Raw genomic sequence first — 8520 nt, 5'->3', positions numbered from 1 at the left:
ACTTCATGCACTTTGTAAATTGGTATATGAAATCTGATATTGAATCTTATTGGATAGCTTGTTATTTGAGCGATAGCGCTGAAGATAATGGTTGACCTGTGGAGCACTCCGATTATTTGTTGTTGTGGAAAATGTATGGTCATCTCAAAATAGTGGATGCTGCTTGCCTTGATACAGGTGTCGTGTCTTTGGCTATGCCAGATTAATTGCTATGACATGCTATTCTATAAAATAATTTCTCCGTAATTAATATTACCTGATTGAACTAATCATGTGAATGTAACTAACTAGAGAGGGACACCACGAAATAATATTTATAGAGCTGTTATCTTCCGAATAAACTCTTAAAGATTTAGTAATATTTTACATCCATAGCAGTCACATTAATCGTCATTTTATTCAGTCTCATCTGAAAGTGATAAATCCTTGGTTATCTGCACGAATCCTGGCTAACAAGTTGAATCAGCAATACAAAATTGGGTTTAATTATTTATTTACTAAATACCTAACTAATCACACAGAATCACACATACAACAATTAAATCATAACTTGATTACAAAGTGGCCGTCATAACGGAAAACGTCCCTAGCGGGCGGAATAGATATGACAGCTTGTTACACAAAGGGAAGGGGCGGGATTTTAGTGAAAGAGCGGGAGACTGGAACATAGGCGAGCTGTGCTATCGTAAATACAGTATCTTATGCATTCTAAATTACCGCCCATTTGAAAAAGGAAAATGCAATAAATATTTACTCTGAGCTGCGCTTCAGTAGGTTGGTGGTAGATGGAAGACCGTATCGCCAACCCGAGTCCTCTGTCCTTTGAAGAATGTCTCTGGTGGTCACTGGATACGTTGGAGTAACGTCGTGTGTAGTAGACGGGATACTCTGACTGTCCTTCCTAACCTACGTTTGTAGCAGCTGTTGCTAACTCAACGGCTAGGAGGTATCACTTCTGTAGTGAATACGAGTTCAAAGTTCATACCATTTACAACCAGTCCATGCTGATGTTGGCTTAGTTCTGTAGTTATTATCTGAACCATTCTGACATCGGATCGTCATCCTAAATGTACCCGGAACAGGAAGTTATATTTTTGTCAATGGCTTTTATAGTGAAGGGAGAGGGGTGTGTCTGAAAAGTTTATAACCCATGTCTCTTCACAGGGGCGGGCCCCTAGTTGAGCAGAAGCCCAAATTTATGAAAATCCAAATCTCTCATTTGGAAGCTAAAATTACATTTCACCTCTTCACAAATAATGTCATATTCAAACATTTCAATTAAACAACAATTCCATGTGAATCCGATACCTCTGACGTTTAGACTTTCCACAGTAGAGTTTATGTCATTCTATCATTGATGAGAATGTGTCAGAGGGCAACCGAACTGACATAATATACCTTAAGTACCACCGCATATGTTCAGTTGGTCGGATTACCAGAATATAGTTCATTTCCCCCCACTTCTGATGTTCCCAGAATCTCTATGTTAACCAAGGGGTTTTCTTATGTCACATCAGTTATAGTAGGGAGGGGGAAAAGGGGGGGAAAGAGGTATTTATGACTGTCATAAACCTACCCCCGGGCCAACGTCATGACACAGGGAATGGAAAAAAAGTTTACTATTGCAAAATAATTGACAAAGTGCATGATTGAAAGGCGTGCTGCAGGGAGAAGGAGAGTGGTCTGCGGGGAGAAGGAGAGTGGTCTGCCGGGAGAAGGAGAGTGGTCTGCGGGGAGAAGGAGAGTGGTCTGCGGGGAGAAGGAGAGTGGTCTGCGGGGAGAAGGAGAGTGGTCTGCGGGGAGAAGGAGAGTGGTCTGCGGGGAGAAGGAGAGTGGTCTGCAGGGAGAAGGAGAGTGGTCTGCAGGGAGAAGGAGGGTGGTCTGCAGGGAGAAGAGCACTCATACCACCAGCACACTTACCAACTTGGCCATGGACTTTGCATTACATTTTTTAATTTATTTAACATTTATTTAACTTGGAAAGTCAGTTAAGAACAAATTCTTATTAACATCGACGGCCTACCAGGGAACAGTTGGTTAACTGTCTTGTTCAGGGGCAGAACAACAGATTTTGAACTTGTCAGCTCAGGGATTCAATCAAGCAACCTTTCGGTTACTAGCCCAAGGCTCTAACTACTAGGCTACCTGCCACCCCAAAATTAGGATTAGGCCACACTGTCCCCGCACGTGTCCTCCCAGAGCATCCAACATGTACACGGATACAAAGGATCTGATCATTGAAACCCTGCCCCACTAACAGGTAGAACCTGGAAACAATCAGACAATGTATATCAGAGAGGCTTAATGAAATCTCCTCTCCATTATGAAATTAATTCCTCTGGAGGGAGTGGGGTTTGATGTAGATCTGGCAACCTCTGGACACACAGCGGGGTTTGATGTGGACTTGGCAACCTCTGGACACATATGGGGGGTTTGATGTGGACCTGGTAACCATCAAATCACCTCTCCTCAACCCCATCACACCACCTCTCCTCAACCCCATCACCTCTCCTCAACCCCATCACCTCTCCTCAACCCCCATCACACCACACCACCTCTCCTCAACCCCATCACACCACCTCTCCTCAACCCATATCACACCACCTCTCCTCAACCCCATCACACCACCTCTCCTCAACCCCATCACACCACCTCTCCTCAACCCCATCACACCACCTCTCCTCAACCCCATCACACCACCTCTCCTCAACCCCATCACACCACCTCTCCTCAACCCCACCACATCACACCACCTCTCCTCAACCCTATCACACCACCTCTCCTCAACCCCATCACATCACACCACCTCTCCTCAACCCCATCACACCACCTCTCCTCAACCCCATCACATCACACCACCTCTCCTCAACCCCATCACACCACCTCTCCTCAACCCCATCACACCACCTCTCCTCAACCCCATCACACCGCCTCTCCTCAACCCCATCACATCACACCACCTCTCCTCAACCCCATCACACCACCTCTCCTCAACCCCATCACAACACACCACCTCTCCTCAACCCCATCACATCACATCACCTCTCCTCAACCCCATCACACCACCTCTCCTCAACCCCATCACACCACCTCTCCTCAACCCCATCACACCACCTCTCCTCAACCCCATCACACCACCTCTCCTCAACCCCATGACAACACACCACCTCTCCTCAACCCCATCACACCACCTCTCCTCAACCCCATCACACCACCTCTCCTCAACCCCATCACATCACACCACCTCTCCTCAACCCCATCACACCACCTCTCCTCAACCCCATCACACCACCTCTCCTCAACCCCATCACATCACCTCTCCTCAACCCCATCACATCACCTCTCCTCAACCCCATCACACCACCTCTCCTCAACCCCACCACATCACACCACCTCTCCTCAACCCCATCACACCACCTCTCCTCAACCCCATCACGACACACCACCTCTCCTCAACCCCATCACACCACATCATCTCTCCTCAACCCCATCACATCACACCAGCTCTCCTCAATCCCATCACAACATACCACCTCTCCTCAATCCCATCACATCACACCACCTCTCCTCAACCCCATCACATCACACCACCTCTCCTCAACCCCATCACATCACATCACACCACCTCTCCTCAACCCCATCACACCACCTCTCCTCAACCCCATCACACCACCTCTCCTCAACCCCATCACATCACACCACCTCTCCTCAACCCCATCACACCACCTCTCCTCAACCCCATCACACCACCTCTCCTCAACCCCATCACACCACCTCTCCTCAACCCCATCACATCACACCACCTCTCCTCAACCCCATCACACCACACCACCTCTCCTCAACCCCATCACATCACATCACCTCTCCTCAACCCCATCACGACACACCACCTCTCCTCAACCCCATCACGACACACCACCTCTCCTCAACCCCATCACACCACACCACCTCTCCTCTCCTCAACCCCATCACATCACACCACCTCTCCTCAACCCCATCACATCACACCACCTCTCCTCAACCCCATCACATCACATCACACCACCTCTCCTCAACCCCATCACATCACACCACCTCTCCTCAACCCCATCACATCATACCACCTCTCCTCAACCCCATCACAACACACCACCTCTCCTCAACCCCATCACAACACACCACCTCTCCTCAACCACATCACAACACACCACCTCTCCTCAACCCCATCACAACACACCACCTCTCCTCAACCACATCACAACACACCACCTCTCCTCAACCCCATCACACCACCTCTCCTCAACCCCATCACACCACCACTCCTCAACCCCATCACATCACCTCTCCTCAACCCCATCACACCACCTCTCCTCAACCCCATCACATCACACCACCTCTCCTCAACCCCATCACACCACCTCTCCTCAACCCCATCACACCACCTCTCCTCAACCCCATCACACCACCTCTCCTCAACCCCATCACATCACACCACATCACCTCTCCTCAACCCCATCACAACACATCACCTCTCCTCAACCCCATCACAACACACCACCTGTCCTCAACCCCATCACATCACACCACCTCTCCTCAACCCCATCACAACACAACACACCACCTCACCTCAACCCCATCACATCACACCACCTCCCCTCAACCCCATCACATCACACCACCTCTCCTCAACCCCATCACACCACCTCTCCTCAACCCCATCACATCACCTCTCCTCAACCCCATCACATCACCTCTCCTCAACCCCATCACATCACCTCTCCTCAACCCCATCAAATCACCTCTCCTCAACCCCATCACAACACATCACCTCTCCTCAACCCCATCACAACACATCACCTCTCCTCAACCCCATCACAACACATCACCTCTCCTCAACCCCATCACAACACACCACCTCTCCTCAACCCCATCACATCACACCACCTCTCCTCAACCCCATCACATCACACCACCTCTCCTCAACCCCATCACAACACACCACCTCTCCTCAACCCCATCACAACACACCACCTCTCCTCAACCCCATCACAACACACCACCTCTCCTCAACCCCATCACAACACACCACCTCTCCTCAACCCCATCACAACACACCACCTCTCCTCAACCCTATCACACCACCTCTCCTCAACCCTATCACACCACCTCTCCTCAACCCCATCACATCACACCACCTCTCCTCAAACCCATCACACCACCTCTCCTCAACCCCATCACACCACCTCTCCTCAACCCCATCACATCACACCACCTCTCCTCAACCCCATCACATCACCTCTCCTCAACCCCATCACACCACCTCTCCTCAACCCCATCACACCGCCTCTCCTCAACCCCATCACATCACACCACCTCTCCTCAACCCCATCACAACACACCACCTCTCCTCAACCCCATCACATCACCTCTCCTCAACCCCATCACATCACCTCTCCTCAACCCCATCACATCACCTCTCCTCAACCCCATCACACCACCTCTCCTCAACCCCATCACACCACCTCTCCTCAACCCCATCACACCACCTCTCCTCAACCCCATCACACCACCTCTCCTCAACCCATCACACCACCTCTCCTCAACCCCATCACACCACCTCTCCTCAACCCCATCACACCACCTCTCCTCAACCCCATCACACCACCTCTCCTCAACCCCATCACACCACCTCTCCTCAACCCCATCACACCACCTCTCCTCAACCCCATCACACCACCTCTCCTCAACCCCATCACATCACACCACCTCTCCTCAACCCCATCACATCACACCACCTCTCCTCAACCCCATCACGACACACCACCTCTCCTCAACCCCATCACATCACACCAGCTCTCCTCAACCCCATCACAACATACCAGCTCTCCTCAATCCCATCACATCACACCACCTCTCCTCAACCCCATCACAACACACCACCTCTCCTCAACCCCATCACATCACACCACCTCTCCTCAACCCCATCACATCACACCACCTCTCCTCAACCCCATCACATCACACCACCTCTCCTCAACCCCATCACATCACACCACCTCTCCTCAACCCCATCACATCACACCACCTCTCCTCAACCCCATCACACCACCTCTCCTCAACCCCATCACACCACCTCTCCTCAACCCCATCACACCACCTCTCCTCAACCCCATCACACCACCTCTCCTCAACCCCATCACATCACCTCTCCTCAACCCCATCACATCACACCACCTCTCCTCAACCCCATCACATCACACCACCTCTCCTCAACCCCATCACATCACACCACCTCTCCTCAACCCCATCACGACACACCACCTCTCCTCAACCCCATCACACCACATCATCTCTCCTCAACCCCATCACATCACACCAGCTCTCCTCAATCCCATCACAACATACCACCTCTCCTCAATCCCATCACATCACACCACCTCTCCTCAACCCCATCACATCACACCACCTCTCCTCAACCCCATCACATCACATCACACCACCTCTCCTCAACCCCATCACACCACCTCTCCTCAACCCCATCACATCACACCACCTCTCCTCAACCCCATCACACCACCTCTCCTCAACCCCATCACACCACCTCTCCTCAACCCCATCACATCACACCACCTCTCCTCAACCCCATCACATCACATCACACCACCTCTCCTCAACCCCATCACACCACACCACCTCTCCTCAACCCCATCACATCACACCACCTCTCCTCAACCCATCACGACACACCACCTCTCCTCAACCCCATCACGACACACCACCTCTCCTCAACCCATCACACCACACCACCTCTCCTCTCCTCAACCCCATCACATCACACCACCTCTCCTCAACCCCATCACATCATACCACCTCTCCTCAACCCCATCACAACACACCACCTCTCCTCAACCACATCACATCACACCACCTCTCCTCAACCCCATCACATCATACCACCTCTCCTCAACCCCATCACAACACACCACCTCTCCTCAACCACATCACAACACACCACCTCTCCTCACCCATCACAACACACCACCTCTCCTCAACCACATCACACACACCACCTCTCCTCAACCCCATCACACCACCTCTCCTCAACCCCATCACACCACCACTCCTCAACCCCATCACATCACCTCTCCTCAACCCCATCACACCACCTCTCCTCAACCCCATCACATCACACCACCTCTCCTCAACCCCATCACACCACCTCTCCTCAACCCCATCACACACCTCTCCTCAACCCCATCACACACCTCTCCTCAACCCCATCACATCACCTCTCCTCAACCCATCACATCACACCACATCACCTTCACCTCGTCTCAACCCCCATCACAACACTCACCTCTCCTCAACCCATCCAACCCACCACCTTCCCTCAACCCCATCACATCACACCACCTCTCCTCAACCCCATCACAACACACACACCACCTCACCTCAACCCCATCACATCACACCACCTCCCCTCAACCCCATCACATCACACCACTCTCCTCAACCCCATCACACCACCTCTCCTCAACCCATCACCACTCACATCTCTCAACCCCATCACATCACCTCTCCTCACACCATCACATCACCTCTCCTCAACCCCATCAAATCACCCTCTCCTCAACCCCATCCATAACACTCACCTCTCCTCAACCCCATCACAACCCATCACCTCTCCTCAACCCATCACAACACATCACTCTCCTCAACCCCATCACACACACCACCTCTCCTCACCCCATCACATCACACCACCTCTCCTCAACCCCATCAACACACCCACCTCTCCTCAACCCCATCACAACACACCACCTCTCCTCAACCCATCAACACACCCCTCTCCTCAACCCCATCACACACACCACCCTCCTCAACCCATCAAACACCACCTCTCCTCACCCTATCACATACCACACCTCTCCTCAACCCCATCACATCACACCACCTCTCCTCAAACCCACACACCACCTCTCCTCAACCCCATCACACCACCTCTCCTCAACCCCATCACATCACCTCTCCTCAACCCCATCACACCCCTCTCCTCAACCCATCACATCACACCACCTCTCCTCAAACCCCATCACAACACACCCCTCTCCTCAACCCCATCACATCACACTCTCCCTCAACCCCATCACATCACCTCTCTCTCAACCCCATCACACCACCTCTCCTCAACCCCATCACACCACCTCTCCTCAACCCCATCACACCACCTCTCCTCAACCCATCACACCACCTCTCCTCAACCCCACACAACCACCTCTCCTCAACCCCATCACCCCACCTCCTCCCTCCACCCCATCACACCACCTCTCCTCAACCCCATCACACCACCTCTCCTCAACCCCATCACACCCCCTCTCCTCAACCCCATCACATCACACTCTCCTCAACCCCATCACACCACCCTCTCCTCAACCCCATCACACACACCTCTCCTCAACCCCACATCACACACCTCTCCTCACCCCATCACACACACCACCTCTCCTCAACCCCATCACCAACACCACCTCTCCTCAACCC

Source organism: Salvelinus namaycush, chromosome 1 (assembly GCF_016432855.1).
Source record: "Salvelinus namaycush isolate Seneca chromosome 1, SaNama_1.0, whole genome shotgun sequence".
NCBI lineage: Eukaryota > Metazoa > Chordata > Actinopteri > Salmoniformes > Salmonidae > Salvelinus > Salvelinus namaycush.
The sequence above is the reverse complement of the archived record's forward strand: the minus strand, read 5'-3'. Positions refer to the sequence as shown.